General features: G+C 43.5%; 1 protein-coding gene across 1 annotated transcript in view; it reads right to left on the minus strand.

Annotated features, from left to right (window-relative positions):
• The window catches only part of LOC306956311 (maestro heat-like repeat-containing protein family member 2B), a gene marked incomplete at both ends in the record, with an annotated part of 103034 nt that overhangs the window by 33422 nt on the left and 45646 nt on the right, over positions 1–23966 (minus strand).

Raw genomic sequence — 23966 nt, forward strand, 5'->3', positions numbered from 1 at the left:
GTACTGATGCTTTCAGCTGCAGTTCTGAGCTAGGCACAGGCATACTAGGTGTCACAGCTTCAGAAATAAAAATAATTGGTTTCGGAGGAATCTAAAGTGCTAAGGAAGTAACCACTTGCTGACCTATTTATCTGGAAGCAGTTTAAGGAGCAATTTTACATCTGTGGGCATCTACAAGATAAAAGAAGATACAGTTTATTAGCAAACAACAAGATTACAGCTAAAGGAGAAAGCAACTTCTTGAGTGTTTCAGCAAGAAAGGCAGGATGAGCATGACCCCTTTTGCTCTTATTCAAACAAGACCCTCAGCTATGCCCTCTGACCAGCACAGCCCCAGTCCTTCAGGGCTGGAGCAGTTGGTAACTCTGTTTCTTCTTCCTACCACCCCCCTGGGGTGCTGAGGGGTTGTTGGAAAGATGAGACCCAGCTCTGTGACTGGCTCCTGTGTGACTCTGAAACAACATGAAGGGAACAGGTGAGGGATGGAGCACCAGTTCTGGTGGTAATCTCAATATGGGCTAGTTAAAAAACAAGCCTATATCTCCCAAATTAAAAAAAAAAAAAAAAAAAAAAAAACCAAAAAAAAAAAAAAAAAAAAAAAACCACCTCAAAAGGAAACAGCTAAATTAGTGCCTGCATTAAGAGAAAAGCTCTCTCACATGGTTCCAAGGAAATCCAGGTGGTTGTTTTTCAGTATAAAAGTTTTTTCCTAGAAAATTGTTGTGGTTTAAGCCAGCAGGTACGATGGAGAAGAGAACTGGAAAAAAAGCAGAACTCACAAGTTGAGATAAAACTATTTACTTACTCAGAGAAAAGAAAAAGGGCAATAATTATGAAAATATTTATATACATATATATGAATATATATATATATAAATATATATGAATATATATATTCATATATATATATATATGAATATATATATATAAATGATGCACAAGCAATTGCTCACCATGCCCTGACTGATGTCCAGCTAGTCCCCGAGCAGCAGAAGAGAGTGAGATGAACTCCCATCCCCATCAAAACTCCATCCGCATGATGTCACATCATATGGAAATCCCTTTGGCCAATTTAAGTCAACTGTCCTAATTCTGTTCCCTCCTAGCTCCTTGGGCTCTTTGCTGAGAGTGGCCTTGACTCTGTACAACACTGCAAAGCAGCACTTATAAACATCAGTGTGTTATCAACATTGTTTTTCTCCTAGAAGCAAAATGTAGCATCATACCAGATGCTATACAACTCTATCACAGCTGAAACTAAGACAAAAATATCATTTTACTGGAACAAAAGTTCTTGAGGTGCAATCTGGCATTTCTGGGGTAGAATTACAGGCCAAAACCGTAGAGGAGCTTGAGAATATTCAAAAGGTTCTTCGGGGCAATTGTCTGCAAGACTAATGTCACTGCTTGGTGGTATGATATAGCAAGCCACAGGGGTAGCTGTCTAATTCAGATACGTGTAGATACAGTAGGTGTGTTTTGGTTTGAAATTGTTACATAAATCTACATGAGATGGATGTTTAAGCTTGCATTTGTAATCAGTGGTGATCTATGGCCTTGTTCAGCTAAGCATGCAATCACAGAATCATTAAGATTGGAAAAGACCTATAAGATCATCCAGTCCAGCTATTCAAAAATACTTCCCACTAACCATGTCCCTCAATGCCACATCTACATTTTCCTTGAACGCCACTAGAGGTGGTGACTCCACCACTTCCCTGAGCAGCCTTTTCCAAGGCCTCACCAATCCTGAGAAGTTTTTCTGAATATCCAACATAAATGGCTATAGCCATCTGCAATATTGTAGGTTGTCTGAGACTTCCACGTGAGACTGGTTGTGTTGTGATATGTGCCCTTCTGGACCATCAGCTGAGATTTTGCTGTCTCTGTGGCACCTCAACTGATAATAAAGACACGTTTAGATAAAAGTGCGGAGCCTTCTGCTGACTTCTGGGTGATGACACTTAAGGTCAGACTATCTCAGTGGGAAAGACTAGACTGTCTGGGGCCTACATCAAGCCTTTGGAGTCATTAAAATTCAACAGGCTGTGGAATTCCTTTGGGTTTTTAACTGACAGAAATCACATATGATATCATATGATATGATTCACGTCACCTGATTTTAGTAGGTATCCAGTGTAATGTGACTGCCATGGCATTTTATACCATGTGGGGAGGAAAGTGCCTCCAGGGGTTATATCATAATATTTCTCTCTTTCTTACAATGTTTTTTTAATGCCTAAATGGTTATCTATTTCAGGAGAGGAGAAGAAGGCAGGTGATGGAAAAGTTCATTTGAAACAGACATCTCGTATCTAATGGGCTGGGTAAGCTAATTCCCTGCCCTGCTATAGCAGCAAGCCCATAGCTTTTCCATCTAATGCTTCACTGCTGCAGTGCAAGCAAAAACTACCCTTGAGACTGCCAAAGCCAAACAGCTCAGCTACAGTGAAAAGCCTTCACTTCACGATCCTTATTTTGTGTAACCTGTATGCAATCCTCATCAAACTCACAGCTTTCTTGACTTTAACGGAAGTCAGATTTGGGTCCTAAAGGATTGCCATACAAAACGGAACTTTTGAGCTTGCCTCTGCTTTTGACTACTTGGTGGATGTCATCTTCCTAAAGGAGTGGATTTTAAAGTTCACAAGAAAGAAAGATTAATTTGAAATTAAATGGGTTGAGTGAAACTCTGGGGATTACTCTGGCCTTGAGAACGTGATAAAAGAATTACACTTTTCCTTTGGCATTTTCTTGCTCTGATGACTCATTTTGCTACTTCTGCTCTTCTTAGAAAACAAATTCCTGATGTTCATAGTGACTCCCATCTCACATCCACATGCACACAACTTTTGACACTGCCATAAAGAACTCTAGGATTTCTTAACTCTGCAGAAACTGGCCTAGAAAGCCAGTAGGATCTCCTCAAGAATCAATTTTTAATTTTTTTCTTAAAGAAAAATCCATCTGAGTCAAAAATTTCTAAATTATTAAAGTGGCAGTAGATACACAGTGCACAAACATGGATCTTGACTAGGATTTTGCTCTTCTCCACATATACTTACGTGATTCTGTGACAAAGGGTTGTTGTATTCCCATGTCTCCAGATTAAGTTTGTCATGCTTCCGTTTCCAGCACCAATTTCCTTAAGATGTTTGAACAGGGATTTGAAGTTGGTCTGACAAGACTGCCAAAGGATTGTTTGTGCTTTTCAGAGCCCTGTGGTATCATAAGGTGCCTATGGCATCTAGAGATTGGCCAGTAAGCCACTAATGGCATTCATCAGCCACAACCCCAGTATCAGACTTCCTGCAAGGCATATGAGGAGTAAAGGATTCTGAAAAGAAACCCTTCAGAGCTATTGAATGGACAGCAAAATATGCACCAATCCTAAAGAAAAAATTGAAGCTACATGTTTCTTCCAGCCACAACGTGTTTGTAGCAGACCAGGGAGACAATGGCTGATGTCTCTTCTGGTTCCTCAGCCGTAGCCTTTCTGTTTGCATGGAATTAGACGTACACAAACTGGATCAGACCTCCTGCTTCTGAAATGCCAGAATCTCACATCCAAAATAGCCAAGAGTCTCAGAGTGGGAGCATCTATCTTGCGCTTAGGAAAGTATTGTTGAGATCCTCAATTTTCCTGATCTGGAACAAGACATTCATGTACCCAGTTCTTTGTCATAATTCTTAAGCGCCTATAAAGCCAGCACAGAGTTTTCCTCTGGAGCACATGACCTAGCTTAAGCCGTATTCAGATTGGTGCTAAAACAGAGGAAAAATAGGGAATGAAAGGCCTCAAAATGAAAAACTCACCCAGCAAACCTATTTGGCTGCATGATGGGTAGAGTGGGTGCAAAACAGCTATGATAGGCATGGATTTTATAGTTTTTCACATTTTTCTTCATGTTGCACTCATAAAAGTACTAGGGATGCTAGGGAGATACAGACTAATTGTGCCCTTGAAAATGGGGTACGTACCTGCTTAGCAAAATTTAAATCTATAGATAGCATTGAAGCAAGACAATGAAAATACCACACCTACTGGAGAGATCTGCAGATTCTGCATGAGATGATAAAAACAAATAAAATTATTGGTAAGTGATCTGCTCAAAAATGTTGGGAAGGAAGGGAGGGAGGGAGGAAGAGAGGAAGGAAGAGTGGAAGAGATAACGGGAGGAAGGGAGGAAGGAAGAACAGATTGAGTTTGTTTGTTTCTTAGAAGGGAATTCTGAAAGGAAGATAGGGATCTCCAGAGCATCTTAAAATGTGTCTAAACTTGCTACAGGTAGGTTGTTTGTTATTTCTTCATCATGACTAAAGGCAAGACAAGAAATTATCAGCTTAACACTGTGAGAGAATCAGGTTAAATGCAATAATTGTTAAGAATTGGCATGGGGTCCTAAGGCTGAATGTGGAGGTTTTTAGGGCTATACTAGACAATCATCTACCTGTAAGTATGTGTACTCCTGCCTGAGGACAGGAGGATGGATTAAAATTAGCTGACCTCCTGAGGTTTAAACTAAGACTACATTTATGCTGAGTCTACAAAGCCAGAAGAAGGTGGTTTTCAAAAGAGATGTCATCTCAAACCAGCATCTCTGAGGATGCTTGTTATTACACTGCTGCTATTGGTTGGTAATACTTTAGGCTAGTTGCATCTGCAGTTGTTTACATAAGCTAAGCAGACACAGAAAGCAGCACACGACAGGGATTTTTTTTTTTCAGTGCAGCCTTTGTTTTAAGCCAATCAATTAATTTGGCATCTAATCTATGTTCTCCTTCTTTCCTGGGATTAGTTTAAATATTTGTAAATGTTAATAAAGAATCTGAAATAAAAGCTTGAACACACATTTCATTGTAAATCTTTTTGTTTTGCCGAAATGTACTTTGACATTCTGTCAGTTATTAAACAGCTTTTCCCAGGCACTTTATCTACTGCAATATTAAAGGTGAGGTCTTACTGAAATAAGACCCCTGAAATTTACACAGAAGTATCCACTGCCTTTCAGGAAAATTCCTGCCTCAGTATGGAATTTGGAATTTTATTTCAGGAAAATGTGCTGTTCTTCCTGGAACAATAAAACTTGATTCTTTTGTAGCTTTCAGAGTGTGCAGGGATTTTTGCAGAAGGGTTTTTAGAAATGTTTTCAGAGAATACAATTTTTAACATAATTTTTAACATTTTGCTTTTGTTTAATTTTTGAAGGGGTGGATTTTTCAGGTTTAAAAGCTCTGCAGCTCAGACGATGAAAAGTAATGAAATCATAACCTGTGATTTGATAACCACAATGCCATAACCTCTAGGAAAAGCAAAAATGCATTTGATATGTGTTCTCACATGACTGTTCCTGCAGCGTTACTGATCCAAGATCAGCATTCTTGCTAAAGGAAAAAAAGTCATCTGCAACCCCTGTGAGATTCAGTGAGATATTGACATTAAATTCACTGGAAAATATAAGATAATAGAATGACTGAAAGCTTTCTACAGGAATTGCAGGGGCCATTTGCAAAACTAGCATCATTTTCAGTAACTGCTGTTTCCATTTCCTTGGTGCCTCTGACCCTAGGAACCATGTGTGCGAGTGTCAAACCATCATGACCATGAGCACACAGGAACATTTGTGGTTCAGATGATCCTTGCCCTGTCCTGATGGTAGGGCCTTTCATCTGAAACCCTCTGAGCTCCTCCTGTCCCTCACTGCATCAGCTCTGAGTGCAGCCAGAGCTCACAGCATCCAGGCCTGGTGACTGCACCTTGTGGGGATGCAGCATCACCCAGCTTCCAGCTCCCACTCCATGTCTGTCAGCTCCATATGAACACTCCAGAAACCCCAAGGAGCCCCAAATGTCACAAGGTATCCCAGTTTGGACCTTAGCTTATAGTCTGTAGAGATATTCAGCTGAACTGTTCATCTGTGCCTACTTTGAAATGAGGCACATTAGAATCATAGAATCACTGAGGTTGGAAGAGACCACTGAGATGATCCAGTCCACCAACCCATCACGCCATGCCCACTAACCACATCCCTCAGGGCCACATCCACATGGTTCTTGAACATCTCCGGGGACAGTGACTGCACCACCTCCCTGGGCAGCCTGTGCTTCTGCGTCACCATTCTTTCTGAGAAGAAATTTTTCTTAATATCCAACCTTAAACTGTCTTCGTTGACTGGCTCTCCACTGATGAAGACAGGAATCTAGCCACCCTGTATGGAGAGTTACTGTCAGAAATGTTAACCTAGACTGGAGTCCCAGCTGTGCCCCTAACATTTGTCTGTTCCTATGCAAGTGCTCACAGATAGATTCTCTTGCTGTTGAGATCACTGTGACAACACCCTCGTGTGCCCGCAGCAGCACCCATCAGCCCCTGCTGCTCTGCTGGCTCTGGGACATTGAAAAGATCTAAACATTCTTCAGCACTTTTTTAAAATAAAAGCAGAAATTGCTTTGCTGGTTGCCTTCCAGAGAAGCAGAAGCCTGGTTGTGCCCAGCGCACAAGTAACAAAAGGAAGCCTTTGGAAATGAAAATAAAAAACAAAGCAGTTACAAATCCACAGCTTTCTTTCAACTTAATTCTAGCTAAGCTTCCAGGGTGTCTTTCCACACTCCTCCAGCCATTTGTTTTTGCTTCCTAAAAAGATCTGTGCTATTCCTCCTCATTATTCAGCAGCCGCTGTGTTCCAGCACAGAATGGTTGTACTTCAGCTTTTGGCAGGGAAGGGCCCTTTGCTACACTTCATGCTGTTTGTGAAACGCTTTGGGAAGCTTTCCACTGAGAAGCATTGTCAAAAGGCGAGCCTATTATTCTTGCAGTGGGGGATAACAGGTTCGGCCGTCGGCTCGCTGTGTGAGCAGGTGCCAAAATCCTGCTGGGAAATACTGATGGAGGCTGCTGGCTCGCTGCAGCAGCTGGGAGGTGCCGGGGTCTGTGTCCGCAGGGCTGCTGCACAGTGCCTCCTCCGCTCCACAGCAGGGCCGACGTCTTGACCTGTGAGTAGAAGGTCAGCGAGACTGGGACTGACGTTACAGCAGTTTTAAAAGCCCAGCCCCCAAGAAAGTGGATGAGTTCTGGCCTTCTTCCGCACTTTGTATCCCAGCTTCGATGCAAGCTGAGCAAACCATCTGCTTGCTGACTGCCACAGAGCAGAGCAGAGCTTCTCTTGCCCACACCTCCCCATAATTGTTTACGGCATGCTGGGCTCATCCTGCTGCTCTGCAAGGACCTGAGGCTAGAGTGTAAAGCAAGGCCACTGGCTGCCCAGCGCCTGGCCATAGGGCTGGTGGCTCACCTTGTGGAGTGCACAGTATGTTATATGCTTAGCAGCACATCCAAAGTGAGAGCTTTGCACCAGGCCTTGGTGCAAGGCCATCTCTACAAAGGCAGGACTGCTACCACACAAGTAGCTGGTGGCCCCAGCTGCTAACTTGGAGGGCTTTTTTGTTCCGCCACCCCCTCCTGGGCTGGATGGAATATGGTCAGCAAGCTATGGAGATGTGAACAACAGACTAAGGCAACAGCAAGCAGCTATACCCTGTCCTTTGTACAGGTCAAACCAGCCATTTGCAGGAATGCAGTTGCTTTATAAACCCCCACGCAGGGATGTCCTATTCATGAGCATGAGGAGAAAACAAGGCCCAATGTAGTTACTCTATGCTTGGGCCCATGACCTGAGATAGCTGAGCCAGGGATACACAGAGAGTGGGGTTGACTGGGATGAAGACTCCTCTGTCCTGCGTGGGGAGGCTAAGGCTGCTTTTGCCTCTCCTTTTCTCCCACTTTAAGATTTTCTGATCCTCCATTTCCTGTGAACAGCCCTCCAGCCTCACATGGGGAGACTGTAGGCCTTGCTTGTCTTGCTGACTGCCATGTCCATGCCATGCAGCTCTCTTTCTTTCACCAGGCCGTAGGGTCTCCTGTCTAGGAACAAGCCATGCTGCAGATATTCTGTACAGAGACAGCAGTGGTGCCAAACTTCCTGGTCCCTGTGGAAGTAACCCTGGGAGTTCAGGTGACTGCTGGGTAGCAGACCTGAGAATGTCAGTGTTGCCCCAGCCTCCTGTTAAGAGCTGCTAGTACCTCTCCTAAGGAGTGAGGAAGGCAGAAGCCAGGTCATACTTTCTCCTCCTGCCTCATTTAATGGCTAGCAAAGCTGGTGAGTTCCTCCTAGGCTGTGTCAACCCTGCCTGTCCTCAGCAGGACATGTCATGGAGCCCGCAGGACAGGCAGGAGGCAACGTGTGGCCAGCAGTGTCAGTGAGGGACATGCTGCCATGAGCAGTCACATCCCAGTCTCTTAGGCAGCACTGCTGATATGCTTAACAAGGAATGTGGAAAGAAGGAAAAAGAAAGATGCAGAAAGGAGTTTTAAGGGGTGGACTTCAGTGTGATAACGCTGGACTCAAGGCTCTCTTTCCAAGGTAGGCAGAAAGTATTTATATATATCATTAACTCCATCTCTCAATTCATTATTCAGAGAGAATCTGCACTAACAACATTAATGCTCCAGCCAGAAGAAAATCTAGCAAAGGTAATAGATGTTCATTGGCCAGAAAGAGAAAATCCCACAAGATGCTTTTTTCTTGTATTAGCTGAGACATGCTGCTTTTTCAAAGGAAAAACTGTACTGCAGAATCACCTAGCAACCCCCACAGAATGACTTGACCATGCCCTCACTGCTTTGGTCTCCTTCACCTGGTGGTTTGCTTTCCTATGACCCTCCCTCCCATTTGTTCATGCAGATGGAGGAGCAGCATCTCCACATCCTTGGCCATTTCATTTCAAGCAGCTATTTCCTCTATTTTCTTCATGAGGAAGCACTATTCCTCATCTGTACTTCCATTAAGAAAATGTAGAAGCCTAATAGTTACTAAAAAGAAAGTGACTAAAGCTATTGTAATGTTTTTTTATGGACTCATTAAAGGTCATATTAATTTTTCTCCGTATTGGAAAAAATCTAATTTTTTACTCGTGACATAATCAGGAGCGGTACCTGGGCTTTTAGGGTTGAAGCGTTATCCCGTTAACCTTTTGTTCCACTTGGAACAATTGCTCCCATGAACTTGCTGAACCACAAATCAACCCAGGGCTTTTAGAGGGGACCCATCTCCTCCCAGGAGCTGCTTTATTTCCCCTTGCACACCACCCTCTGTGCTCACAGTATGTGTCCACTTTGCAACTGAGCTTGAGCCAAGGAACTGTGTGGGAAACTGGACTGAGGATGCTCCTGTGAGGATGTCCTTCTGCTAAGATGGGTCATGGGCAGGTCCCCTCCCAGAGAACAGCCCCAGGTGCCCATGCATCCCCTACCTGAGGGCAACACGTGCTAAGTAAACTTCTAATTGATTTGGTTATGACAGCCAGCAGCTAAAGTAAAGCCATAAAACTGCATAAAAGTAAGAACACAGTGAGTGATTGATGGCATGCTGTATCTGCTCTGCACTTGTCAGTGATCCTGTGTGAGCAGGTGATGTTCAGTGACAAGGCAGTGGTATGAATGTTAAGTGTGGTTATTTCACAAAGGACCCAAGTTCTCCTGACAGCCAGGAGTGAGTTATTTCCAAAACGTGTGGCGTGTCTGTCTAATCCTGATGCATCTCTTAACAACAATACTTCATAAAACCTCAGTTTGTAAATTCACTACCAGTGGAGGAACGAAGTCAGTCTATAATCTGTTGTCATGGAAATAGTTGGGAAGTTCAATGTACAATGGAGGTTACTGGGATGTGAAAAGACAAGAGTGTGCTTCTTGATTCTGCCTCTTCTGATCTGGAAATAAAGGCAGAGGCTACACTGAAGGCTAAGGCAAGTGTGTTTACTTTCTAGACAGGTGCATTCCACTATCTGAGTAAACCACACCTAACCAAACAGCACTGTGTTTGCTCTTGGATGACATCTCTCAGCTGCTCATCTTTACAGCCCTGAGCTTGCTGCCCTGGGGATACAATGGAATTTCTACAGAAATCCACATAAGATGGAAAGTGAGACAAGGACCGGAAAAGATAAAATGAAGAATGAATGTTAGAGGAGGTGAGTGCAGAGAAGAACATTCCACTTACGGTATTATGGAGGTTTTTAATTTCCTGAAAACATTTTATTTGGGCCAGGCAGATACATGAGTAGAAGGCAATTGCATTACCAGGCCTATTACTAACCTTGATTTTCCTTGGTCTTATCTGAATGGATTATTTTGTCAACAGTTCAGTAATTAAATTTAAAAAAGGAAAAAAAGCGTGCTTTGGTTCAGGATTATCTACACACAGCCCTTGAGCATATGGTTCGGAAGGTAGGAACTGGGGCAGCATTCCCTTCTTGCGGTAAGTGAAGATCAGGTTCAAGACTGCCTGAGGAACCTGAGCATCCATATGTCTATGGTCCATAGGTCCCAGTATGGTGCATTCCAGAGTCCTGAGGGAATTAACTTATGTAGTTGCCGAGTCTCTCTTGATTATATCTGAAAAGTCATGGCAGTAATGTGAAGTACTTGGTGAATGGAAAAAAGGCAACATCACACCTGTTTTTAAGAAGAGTAAAAAGGATGACTCTGGGGACTATTGACTTGTCAGCCTCACCTTTGCGCTGGGGAGGATCATGGAACAGATCCTCCTGGAAGCTATGCTAAAGCATAAGGAAGATAGAGAAGTGATTTGGGAGAAACAGCACGGCTTTACCAAGGGCAGGTCCTGCCTGCCTGACCTTGTTGCCTTTTATGAGGCCATAACTGTCATTTGCAAAGAAAGAGTCAGTGATGTCATCTATCTGGACATTAGGAAGGCCTGTGTGACATGGTCACTCATAACATCCTTATCTCTGAATTGGAAAGATATGGATTTGATAGTTGGATTGTTCAATGGATGAGGAACTGGTTATGTTTATGATGTGAAGAGAATATTACTGAGAAACAGATCTGTAATTGGTTTCAGGAATCATCAGGATAATAAAGCCTTTGGGACTTGGACTGCTTCTTTCCTCTTTCCTGCCCTCCCCTTCTTGTTTATATGGCACCAATCTGAAGCTCCTGTTCCAAAGCCTGCTGCTATTAACATTTGCTGGAACTGGAAAAACTGAATTACCATAACGGGGAAAAAAAAGGTAAATGTGAACCTTCTGATATGGGAAACACTACTTTTTTTTTTTTTTTTTTTAGATATGTGCTGTTATTTTTTCTTTTGGTATCCTCCAAAAATGCAATCTAATGGTATCTATTTTTGAAAAGCCACATGCTTGGTGTAGCAGTGCACGGTATCTGTTTTCTACTAGTATGGGGAACACACATTTTAGGTAGAGACAATTCACTTGGATTAAGATAACGTGTTTTCTCTCAAGCAATTAGCAATCATAAAAGTTTTCTTAAGAAAGAACATACTCTATTAAAATCCCCATCTGCCACAACTAGTGCTTGGTGACTTGGCATCCTTACCAACCCATTGAGCTACATTTGTGTGACTTACAGATTTTCATCCTCGTGGTTATTCATTGAGGAGTGGTTGTACTGATCCACATGCTCTCAGCTGGTCAGTGTCACAGCAAAGTGCTGAGGTGGTGCTGTTGCTTTCAAGGTGTTGTAATTGGGTAGTAATGGGATAGAACAGTGAGACATGTTCAGAGAGGTGGTAGATGCCCCATTCCTGGAGACACTGAAGGTCAGACTGGATGGGGCTCTGAGTACCTTGATGTAGCTGTAGGCGTCCCTATTTACTGCAGAGGCGTTGGACTGGGTGGCCTTTCAAGGTTCCTTCCAGCTCAAACCATTCTGTGATTGTATCCAGAGAGTTGTGGACAGTGGTTCAATGTCCAGATGGAAACTGACAACAAGTGATGTCTCCCAGGAGTCAGTACTGGGACCAGTGTTCTTTAATGTCTTCATCAATTACATTGACAGCAGGATTGAGTGTATCCTCATCAAGTTTGCGGATGACACCACACTGTTTGGTGCAGTCAACACACCCATAGGGATGGGATGTCATCCAGAGAGACCTAGACAGGCTCAAGCATTACGCTCAGGTGAACTTCATGAGGTTCAAAAAATCCAAGTGCAGAATCTAGCACCAGCATCATGGCAACTCCCAATAAAAATACAAGCTCAGGAATGTAAGATGGAGCACAGCTCTGCTAAAAAGGACCTGGAGGTACTGGCGGATGACAAATTGGACAAGCAATGTGCCATCACAGCCAGAAATCCAACTGTATCATGGGCTGCATCCAAAGAAATGTGGCCAGCAGGTCAGGGGAGGTGATCCTGCTCCTCTGCTCCGCGCTGGTGAAAGCTCTCTGAAAGTACTGCAATCAGATGTGGAGCCCTCAGTACTGGAGATATGTGGACCTATTTGAGTGTGACCAGAAAAACAACCCAAGGGATGGAACACTTCTCCTACAAGGACAGGCTGAGAGAGCTGGGGCTGTTCAGCCTGGAGAAGAGAAGGCCTGGGGAGGCCTTTCAGTATCTGAAGAGGAGGTTGTAAGAAAGAAGGGGACAGACTCTTTAGCAGAGTCTGCTGTGATAGGACTAAGAAAAATGGTTTCGAACTAACAGAGGGGCAATTTAGATTGGACATAAGGAAGAAATTTTTTACAATAAGAGTGGTGAGGCACTGGCACAGGTTGCCCAGGGGGGTAATAGAAGCCCCATCCTTAAAGACACTTAAGGTCAGTCAGGCTGGACAGGGCTTTGAGCACCCTGATCGAGCTGTGGGTGTCCTTGTCCATTGCAGAGGAATTGGACTAGATGGCCTTTTAGAGTTATTTCCAACTAATAAGATTCTATGATAAAAGCAGTTAGAAACCAGAGCTATATCTCCTGGAAGCCTCATCTCTTCCCTAGTGAGCTATGGGCACAAGTGTAAGAGGAAGAAAATAGCTCTCTGGCCTCTCTTTAGAAGGTTTCCAGCCATTTTCCATCTGAGTGCCAAGATCACCAGACCCAGCACAACCTTCTGGATATGGCTGCTGGGGACATGCAGTGATACCCACATTCCCTCACCCCCATCCCCTCACTGAGGCTTAGTGCCTACACAGCCTTGGGCAGCGTGGCTTTCCCTCCAGATAAGTTTCTGTTGAGCCCTTCAGCTTTATCACTAAAAGCTTTTTCCACTGAAATTCACCCCAATTTCTTTGCAGTCAAATCTTCTGTACAAGATTTAAATAATTCATAGACAGTTTTCATCAACACTTCTTTTTCACACGCTGCTTTTTTTCCTACTCGTTCTCTGTTGCACCATAATCAAATAACAGCCTAACTGATTGCACTCCCTCCCTTGGTGATTTATGTCGAGGAGCAAATAAGGAAAGAGAATTGCTCTTGAAAAGCTGTCCTTGAAGTCCTGTTCTACAATAGGTTTTTTTTTTTTGTTTTTTTTTTTTTTTTTTTTTTTTTTGTTTTTTTTTTTAGCTGGGATCAGAAAAACATAAATGGAAGTATATCTTCAAAGTGCTCTGGGGGTTGTTTGCCACATGACTCATATTGACTTTAATGGGAGTCACATGCTAGACTCCCATGCAACACTTTGAAATTTTTAAAGTGCCACTACTCAGCAGAAGGGTCCCAAATAAATCGCTGCTCTTGGTGTGCTGCAGCAGAGCAGGGAGATGCAGGAGATGCAGGAGCAGGCTGGGACAGGTCTGGGCTGAGTTATGTGTGTCCTTTGCCACGACAAACCGCAGTGGCCTTCCCTCTGCTTTGTGGAATTGCATGTGCCTTCAGAGTTGCACTCTGGTATTTCCCACCAGAGCTTCTTATTGTGGAGTCCTAAAATCATTGTCGTTATCTTGGCATCCTAAGATATTCCCAGGCTTGTCTATGGGAAAAAAAAGTGAGCAATCACACTGAAAATTCACATGCAATAATAAATAAGTAAGTAAGTAAGTAAGTGTTACTCTCCCAAACGCAAGCAGGTTTTTCTTTTTTTCGAGAAGGAAACAGCAAAATCCCCTGCTCTTCCATATCCTCTACCCCCGAAACAGGTTGTGTGTCAGACTGCTGTCAGGTCAAATGGCTGAACATGATTTAGAAGGATAAAAACCATGTTAAAGCAAACTAAGAGCAGATTGTTCCCAGTGCACACATGGCTAATCCTTGCCTGGGACCAGGCAGCCTGGGCGCTGAAGATAGCAGAAGCTCTCTGCGTTTCTTTGTAGTATGGGCAAGTATATTAAAGTGGGAGGAAAGCAGTGCCTGCTTCAGGTGGTGATTTGTGTTTACTGGCTGTGATTTTTATGAGCTGGGGAAAGAGGCAGAGACACCAGTGTATGGTAATTGAAACATACGGGGCTGCTGTAAGAGGCTGTTTCACCATCAAAGGATGGTGACAAAGCCCTTTCAGAGGAGTGTTTTTTGGCTTTTGCTAACACTGCTGAATAAAGGATCTTGGCACTAATGTTACATTTCACGGTGCGAGCGCGAAGCTGTGAATCATCTGCAGAAGGGTTACAAATAGCAATACTTCCTCAGCTGCTTGGAGCTGGGACCCTACGGTATTTGGACATGCTCACTCCAAAAAGCCTTCCTGTGCTAGGGGCAGGATGATGGAGCTGCACCGCAGGATGAAGAAACAGAAGGGCTGGCTGCTGCTGTCCGTCAGGTCGGTACCCGGGGTTCTTGTCTCACCCCAATTAGGAAGGGATGCAGAGGCCCTACTGAATAACAGCTGGCCAATGGCTGTTTCTTCCGTCTGCTGCTGTCAGGCCATGTTTGCAAATGAGTTATGCATGCCTTGAGAAAAAGCACATGGGATGTAAATTATGCAGCCAGTGACTTCAGTTAGAGTTTTCAGTGGCTCCAGCAAGACATTTATGCAAGGAGAAGCTGCTGGACCTGCAGTACACTCTGAGCACAAAGGCAACTTTGGTGCTGCAGGGCTTTCCCTGGATATCGCTGTTTTTCCATTTCCAAATATGTCTATTTGGAATGGAGGCCTTTGGGTATTTTTCTGGCAGCCCAGCCAGCATTATGCCTCTGCCGGGCACCCTGAAAGACTGGACAAAGGGCCACCGCCTGCACATAAATCATCTTCACAGCGCCTGAGCAGGGAACCCAGCTTGGCCAGGATGTTCACCACAGTCCCTGCCCTGCCCTGCAGATGGCCTGTGCAGAGGTGGTAAATCAGGCCCAGCTCTGCATGCCTGATGCAGCACCCCTGTGTGGTGCATGCAGGGAAGCCCAGCCCACAAATGCCCTCACCCCACACCCATGAAGACCTACAGTGCTGGTGTCCTCACCTGCCCCACTGTTCAGGGTACAGGGAAACTAACATGAGGCTGGAAATCTCATCCTTTTTCTTGTTTTCTACGGATCGTAGAATCATAGAATTACTGAAGCTGAAAAATCCTGTGAGGTCATCTTGTTCAACCTCCAACTACCACCACTATTTTCCCATCTAAACACTTCTTGAACACTTCCAAGGATGGCGACTACACCTCTTCCCTGGGCAGCCCATTCCACTGCCTCATCACTCTTTCTGAAAAGAACTTTTTCCTAATATCCAACCTGAGCCTCTCCTGGCACAACCTGAAGCCATTCTCTTTAGTCCAGCACCTCAGGGCCACAGGGTTCCTCACTGGATCCCTTCCTCCTAATGCCAAGGGACATCAGCACCTCCTCCCTGAAGATTCAGGGCTGGTAGAATTATCTTATCACATGGACATCTCATGAATTTGGTACTTCTGCAATTTGTGTCCTAAAGCAGAAAAAAAAAAGCAAGCTGTCTGAGTTAGAGTGAGAGTTGATTCCCAGCAGGGCAGCCCTCAGCCAGCATTTGTAGTGCTTGCTGGAGTGGGATTCTGGTCTGAAAAAGGGCCCTTAGGGTGTTGATGCTCACACATGACGTATTAAGTCCTTCACTTGGTCATGGCCAAACTGGGAGTAGTGTATGCTAAAAATACTGTGGAGAATGAAGGAGGTGTGAAGCAAGTAAGACTGTGTTTCTTTCATGAGATAGTTCACAGAATCATAAAGTCATGGAATATCCCAAATTGGAAGGGCCCACAAGGATCATGGAGTCCAACTCCTGGCTCCACACAGCACCACCCAAAATCAAACCCAATGTCTGAGAGCGCTGTCCAGATGCTCCTTGAACTCTGGCACTTGGGGCTGGCCATGGGCAGCCTGTTCCATGCCCACCGCCCTGTGGTGCAGCCCCTTTCCCTGACCCCCACCTGCCCCTCCCTTGATGCAGCTCCATGCCGTTCCCTCGGGCCCTGTCGCTGTCACACAGAGCAGAGCTCAGTGCCAGTATAAAAAACAGCTGGTTGGGGATAGGTCAAATTCAAGATGGAGGTGTGCGCTACACTTTATGCACAACTGTGGTAAGATAAAAACAGAGGCAGGAGCAGTGATCTGGGCAACAAAAAGCCAAGGTAAGAAGGATGCCTGGTTCCCTCTACACAAAGACCCATGTGGTGTTTTAGCAGAGCAGGTTACTAACTGCTTTTCCTCCATACGATGGCACAAATTACAGTAGCTCTTGAATTTTTTCAGCATGTTCGAGTGGGCCAGTGAGCCCTTAGCTGCAGCAGAAGCTCAGACAGAGCATAGGGAGGTCTCTTCAGTCCTGTGACTCAGCCTCCTGAAGGTACAGACCAATATGGGCACCATTTGTTTGTACGCTTGTTTTTTAATTTCTTCCTCCACATAGTTTGCTGGGAAATAGTCTGCCTGACCTTGACAGCTGGCTGAAAAATTGAATTGCATGGTTTCTTGGCACATCGTGCAGATTTTGTCTAAGGCAGAATGTTTCATAGGAAACATTGACTCTTCTTATTTTTTTTTTTTTCATTTTTTTTTGTCAGAGAAATGTAAAGGCACGAAATTGTGAAAAATTGTAACCATGATCAGTGGTCAGTCCTTGAGCCCTGCTAAGCCCTCTAAATACACGGTGATTATTTTTACTGCAATGTGATTTTTTTTAATACTGAAATATGCAAAGTACTTCAGTAGTCAAAACAGAATCATCAGTGTTCTCCAAGGAAAATGATTTGAATATTTTTTAAAACAATCTATAGGAAATTTCATAATTTAATCTGTTTATTATGTTTTGAAGTTAAAATGTTACCCTGTCATAATTTTGATTCAATGAAAAATTTCAGTATAGCAGCACAGTGAGGTCAAACAAAAATGCAGCATTGCCAGATGGTAGGGTGCCTTCTATTTGCCTGCTCACGTTCTTTATAAAGCCTGAATTCAGAGCATCCAGTGTATCACTGCTTAAGTGTGAGAAGAATTTGGACATAGCTGGGAATGGAAGTTATCTCAGCAGACACAGACACATTTAGGAAATGCGTTTGTGAAAGGGACCTCAGCTCAGCAATGGGAAGCACATCATATTGCTCTTTTTTGTTGAATAATTGAAACAAGTAATCATATTGAGTAAGATGGGGAAAGTCAGTAATACTGCCATCAGTAGATAGATAATTATTAATGGAGGACCTGATTCCTAGCCAAAATACTGAGATATTTCTTTCTCAGAGGAGCGTAACCAATGAGTTACAAAGTTCTTGGCTTTCTGGATTAATGAATGTTTATGTCAACAATGAGAAATGACTGTAGCAGAAAAGGCTGAGCTCATCCTGGAGCACTCTGGAGCTCTGTGTTGGTTGTGGTTCTAGAGAATGGGTTGCATTCTCTCAAGCAGATGTTGGATTTCAAGCTGCATTTATAACATATATTAGCAACTCCCTGAGTTGTACTGGGTGAAAGAAATTTTACATGCACACTGAATCCTACCTTTCACCTCCTTGGCTTTTGTGGCATGAGCCAAAATTGGAATAATGTATTTTAGGCTGCTTGGCCAAAATGGGAAATTGCCTTTTCTTGATTTTGCTTTGGTGAATCAAAAGAAGTAAAAACTATTTAGGTTGATCTGACCCTGACTTCTTCAGGTCACCTCAGGAAACAAAAGGCAATTACTCATTTAGCACTACCATAATCCCAAAGTTTTAGCAACGTCCTCCCCTTGGAAGATGCTACCTGCTTTCTGCTCCCACTCAAAATCTATTCTGGTGTTCAACTATGTGCAGGGAATCCATCATATCCAAGCCCATATTTGATGACCAGTTAGTTTGTTAACACTGAATAACTGGGAAAAGAAGTCATTACTCTTCTGTTGGTCATACCTAGTATCCTCCAAGGAGGTATTTACGTGTGAGACAAGAAGTTCATTGGCTTAGTTGGGATGTTTATTACTGTCCCTTGTATAATAAAGCCATCAGTCAGGAGGGAAAGGAGCGAGGGAGAAAGGAGAGGCAAATTTCAGTGAGAGAATTTATGTGTAGATAGCTGTGTATAGCTTTTCTTTTATTTTTTAATGTTGATTGGAGAATGATGTCCAATAAGATATACAACCCTGTAGCTGTACACATGTGCTGTTATAATACAGCCATTCATTCAAAAAGGCTGGCAATGGTTAGGGTGGCAGATTTATTGTGTGTACCACAGGTTAAGGATCATAGGTCATTTTGCAAATATCCTTTTCAGGTGTCTGTAAATTCCTGTAAAAACACACACAAAGTACAAGAACACTCAGAAGAGTTATTTTTTATTACCTTCCTGACTCAGAGCCTAAATGAAAACAAGATAACTGTGTCTTACTGGGAACACTGGGAGAGCTAAGCACTCAGGGCAGAAGCCCTCTGCTAGCCCAGCAGCCACGACACCTGGAGTTATCTCTTCCTGGCACTTAGACCTCTATTTCACTTCACAAAATGCCGCAGCAGATCATAAACTTCCTCGCGGTTGAGCAAAGTCTGCTTTTAGCTCCTGTTCAGAAGATGGATCTCCACAGAGGGATAAGCGTAACCAACCCAAGCACCTTTTAAAAGGCCGCCCTGACCCCACTTCCCATGCATACAGTACTTAATGAGAGGCTTAACTGTATCCTGCCTTAATTTCAAATGATTTGTTATCGCTTATGCAGATTATCAGACAGCGGCTGAAAGGGAGTGTTGTGTTTGATTTCACCAACTTTCCGATTCCATCAGTGCAGGACCAAAGCTGCTTCAAGAAACCACATGTCCTCTCCCCCCTCTTTCCCCCATTCCCTGAAAAGATAAAGACTCGCACCACATGGAATTTTACCGGCTCTCCAGAGGTTCCTGAAGAAGGATTAAACCATCCTATCCCCTCAACCCATTACCCAGACAAAATGCGATTCCATTGCAGTCCCAGTTGCAATTTGCAGTTTAATTGTCAGCACAGTGCCCACTGTGGTTCCCACTGCAACCCCCACCAAGACCTCAGGGCTTGTCTTGGTGGCTCCTCACAGAGCATAGGGGTTATCTCATCCTCATAGCAGCAACCAGTCCTGAGAAATGAAAGGGACGCAAATGACTTTTTTCTTTTTTTTCTTTCTTCCTTTCTTTTTTTTTTTTTTTTTTTTAAACGTGAGATTTGGCAGACAGACTAGCCAGGGGCACTAGTAGCATAACATGAATAATAGTTTCTGACAGAAGGAGGTCACACAGCCCATTTCAGCCCGTCCACCTACGTGGAGGAAAGAAACATGACGAAGCAGGAACACTAAGTTCTTGTCTAAGTTTTCTGACTGTTCACTGTGCTACTGTAGATGCTTTGGCAGCCTTTTGAGCTTCATTGCATGTTAATTAGTGTAACTAGTACAACTTTTTTTTTAACTGGGAAAAAAAAGGGAATTTTTCTGACAAGGTGCCTCAACTCCCTTTTAGTATAGTTTTTGGCAGTAATTGTGGAAATTCTCCTTTTTCTGTGAAAACAATGTAATCTGAACATTTCAGTTGAACTCATTGGTGTGGCTCTGCATTCCCCAGAAAGAATGCTTTGGTTCAATTAGCTGCTCTGGCAATCAGTTTGATAAATTAATTCACACACACTGAAAAACAGTCAGGTCTCTCTTGAGAACTTTGGAACCAGGTGATGTATTTTGAAAATGAATGGGCTTTTGTTTCTTAGCCACTCCTTGTAATTAGTTTATATAACTTTTCTTTTCTCACCCTAGATGTTCATATCTTAACTAAAGTTCATCAAACTCCGTGGAGAAATGTTGCCTAACCTGAGAAGGTACAAAGGCTGCTGTGGAAGTAATGCCTCCTGTTTTATAATGGCTTATGACATCAGAGGCAGATGTCGGTGGTTTGGCAGTAGAGGATGAAGCTTCCTGCCACGATCCCATTACATGTTGCTGCTGTGTGACAGGCAGCAGCAGAGGTGCACTCTGACACAACGCTGTCTTGGTATGGAAGTGCGAATGAAGCAAAGTGGGGTCACTGAGCTCCTCGATGTAGAAAAAATGGTACTCATTGACATTCATCATTGCTGAACGTTTGTGGAGACCAACCAGTGGATGTGAGCACAGTGATGGGTGGGTGGTGCATTTCTGCCAGGACAATAGCAACAGCACATCACCTGCACTGGTGTAGATATTTATAAGCGTGGCACGCAGGCTTTTGTTTACTGGTGGTGAAAATAAGTAGCTCATGGTGGTGGCTACGTTGAAAAAGAGTTTCTGTAGCTGTGAATTTACTCTATCATATATTGCTATGGTGCTTTTTCTATTTCTTGTAGTTTCTATGGAAATAAATAGCAGGCATTACTTTTGGAGCAACATAAGTAATTATTTTATCCTGATGAAGTAGATCCCAAGGTGCTCTCAGGAGGTGTATTTATATTTGTACTCTGCAATGACATTGGAAAATAATATTTTGATTAGCAGAATGTATGACTTAAATTCATCCTTCCTAAGTTGGACAGCTGCAAACACGATCTGTGGCTCCTTAGTCCAAGCATGTATCAGGAGAGGTGGGGGAGACACCTAGCCACATGAAGGTGTTGCAGTCATTTTTCACATTACCTCAGCTACTTCTAAAGGGTTAAAATCTAATGGAAAAGCCCTCCCTCAGTTCTCCTGTTTGGGATGCTGGAAAGGCTATGTGCATCTCACCCTCCTTAATGCTCTCATCTCCAGCACCCCACGCTTGGGCAACAGAGGGAGGCAGCAAAGCAGCAGTTTCGTACCACACACAAGAGCACGGGCATCTTCCCCACTGCCCTAAGACACAGCCTTTTTGCTATGCTAAGCAGTAAGTTTGGAGCTTTTGCGGTAGTATTTTGTCTTTGTAATAATGGGCACACAATATGGAGAGGAGTGGAAAAACATGTTTGTGGAGAGACCCATTTCAATCTTCATCTTTTAGTACTTTATTTTTCAGTGTACTGGTAACACTAGTATTGGAATTATTACACACCGTTCAAAATGAATCATTATTTTTAAAGGAAAATCCATTTTGAGGCCAAGTTTTGAGATGTCAGCCTTTTTGTAGCCATTCCCACTTCCACCATGGTTGAGGGAATGTGTTACAAGGAAGTTTTTGAACGAGCTGTGGTGAGGTTCCTGGAGTCTCACCGCAATTCAGAATCTCCTGGCTCTTCTAGAAATCACCCTTTATTCGCTGTCCCAGTTTTTTTCAGTCAAACAAAAATGTGTTTCCTTCGTTTCTTTGTAAGTGCTCCGTGTTTAATTTGGCAACAAGGAAAGCACGAATCAGTCCCACTTGTTCACAAGTGATGCAGCAGTTTTTCAGCACTTGCGCTGAGCTGCGTCCTTGAATTCACTTTGTCTGATCAGCAGCCATTTTTCAGCCCAACTGTATTTCTGGTGCAGCCAAGTCAGACTGCGAATGAGCAAAGCCAACGGAAGATCATGCCTCTGTCGAGAAGAATACCTGGTTCCCTAGCTACAAATAAGGATGTGCCAGAAAACCCAGCTTAAGTGAGAATTTTTTTGCTAAGCAGTGAGGTCACTGTGACCTTCAGAAAGATTACTTCATGCATTTTTGTTTCAATAGGTGTCAACAACCATGCTGAGATAGCTGGGGTTGTGCCGCAGCCCAAAAAGGGCAAGAGAAATTAGACACTTTGATCTGGTTGGAATTTTAAATGGAACAGCTCTGCTTGCTTTTTTATTTGCTCAGCCAAATACAAACCTGCTTTTGCTTTTATCTTCATGGTCCTGATACGAAATTCAAATTCAGAAGCACAGCACAGGAGCTCAGGAGGGCAGCACGAAAACCCCCATTTGCAGCCTAGCAAAACCGCTTCCCTGCTACTTCTCTTTTCTGTCCAGTGTGAACCAGGAGCACGCTGCAGCACCACCAGACTTGGCTTTGGCCCTGCACTGGGCACTGCAGAACAGTGAGGCACTCCTGTCCCACCAGTGAGCATCTCCTTCCCACTGCCCCCCATGAGTTCCCCAGCACTCCTCTACCCCACAGTTCAGGAGCATTGCTACACAGCTGCAATGCAGTGCAACAGTGCACAAAAACAACCAAAGTATTTTAATAAGAAATGTAGTGCAAATTATTTCTAGGAATAGCACTATGAATGCTTCAAACAGAATCATACGAGTCATGGTTTCTTTTGTGTCCGTACTGTTGCATATTCACACAGCAGAATATTTCTGGCATGGACGTTTTTAGGAAGTAAGTTTCAAAAACGTGCCTGAATAGTAGCAAGAATGAAAGACAAGTTTTCAGGCATGATCATTCACACTGGAATATTACAGTGGCTGTGATCAGGGTGTCAGAAGCAGTGTCACAAAATCACAGAATGGTTTAGGTTGGTGGGGACCTCAAAGCCCACCCAGCCCCAACCCCTGCCATGGGCAGGGCTACTCCCCCCAGCTCAGGCTGCCCAGAACCGCATCCAACCTGGCCTTGAGTGCCTCCAGGAATGGGGCACTACGGCTTCTCTGGGCAGCTGTGCCAGCATCTCACTGCCCTCTGGGTAAAGAATTTCTCCCCAGCATCTAACTCAAATCTCCCTTCTTTTAGTTTGAAATCCTTCTCCCTTCCCTGTCACTATCAGACTGTGCAAAAAAAGTCTGTCCCATTTGTGTTTGCACAATCCCCTCAAGTACTGGAAGGCTGCAGTGAACTCTCCTGAAAGCCTTCTCTTCCTATGATCTCTACCTGACCATGATCAGCTTGCAAATATTGAACAGCTGCAGAACAGTGTTTGGAATCAACCAAGCTTCTGAACTGAAGATTTTCAATACAATTTGGGTAATCTCTACCCACAGACAACAGGAGACTTAACCCATCAGACAAACACTTCATCGTCAGGCAGCCACACTTCTCAAATTCAAAGACTCTGTTTTGGCTGAAAATGTTCCCTCTGATTGCCTCCTCTCCTAATAGGCAGCTGCATTTACCTACTGCAGAACCATTTTCTTTAATACTAACCATGCATTAATTCCCCTGTATCTTCTGACTGACTTTTGGTACTGTAATCACACTGGGGGCATCGCATGCAGATGTTCACAAAGCAAAAAAAATGTACTCCCAGGCTTTAAAATATAACAACAGCCTAAATTCAAGTAATTTAATACACAGCAGAGATATGCATCCAGGTATCAAAGCTAAAATGTAGGATTTTCCAGACCCTCTGTCATAAGCACAGATCCAACTTGCAATTATTGAAAAGTGGCTGGTCTGTGAAATAGCTCCCTTGTATCATCTCAGTTTTCCTAGGTTATTGACCTCAGTCCTAGTTCTAATAAGGTGCAATTTGATTTCTTTAGGAACAAGATTGTCTAGGCTGTTGGTTTTGGGAAGTTCCAAGGTTCTGTGTTTCTGACCAGAAAAATGTAACTAATTCATTATTTCCACTTGTCTGGTGAGAAATGAGAACTTTGGCTTGCACTATCTATGTATCAGCAATATTTCTGAGACAAAATATACATAATGATTCTCTGTACTTACTCTCTTTATCATCCTTAAAAGAAAAAACAAAAATCTGCTTCTTTGCAAACCTCCAAGCAGAGAAACACTTACAAGAATAGCATTCAACACAAGGAATCTGGAGTCAGGGTGAAGACTAAGACAGACTTAGGACAGGTGCTGTTGTCCTGAGGAGAAGATAATACTTTTCATTTCTAATTTCTCTTTTTCTTTTTTTGTAGAAGCTGTCTGCTGTGTTTCTGAAGTGCCTATAACTCAACTGTGCC

This window comes from Tetrao urogallus (assembly GCF_951394365.1).
Source record: "Tetrao urogallus genome assembly, chromosome: 1".
NCBI classification, from domain to species: domain Eukaryota; kingdom Metazoa; phylum Chordata; class Aves; order Galliformes; family Phasianidae; genus Tetrao; species Tetrao urogallus.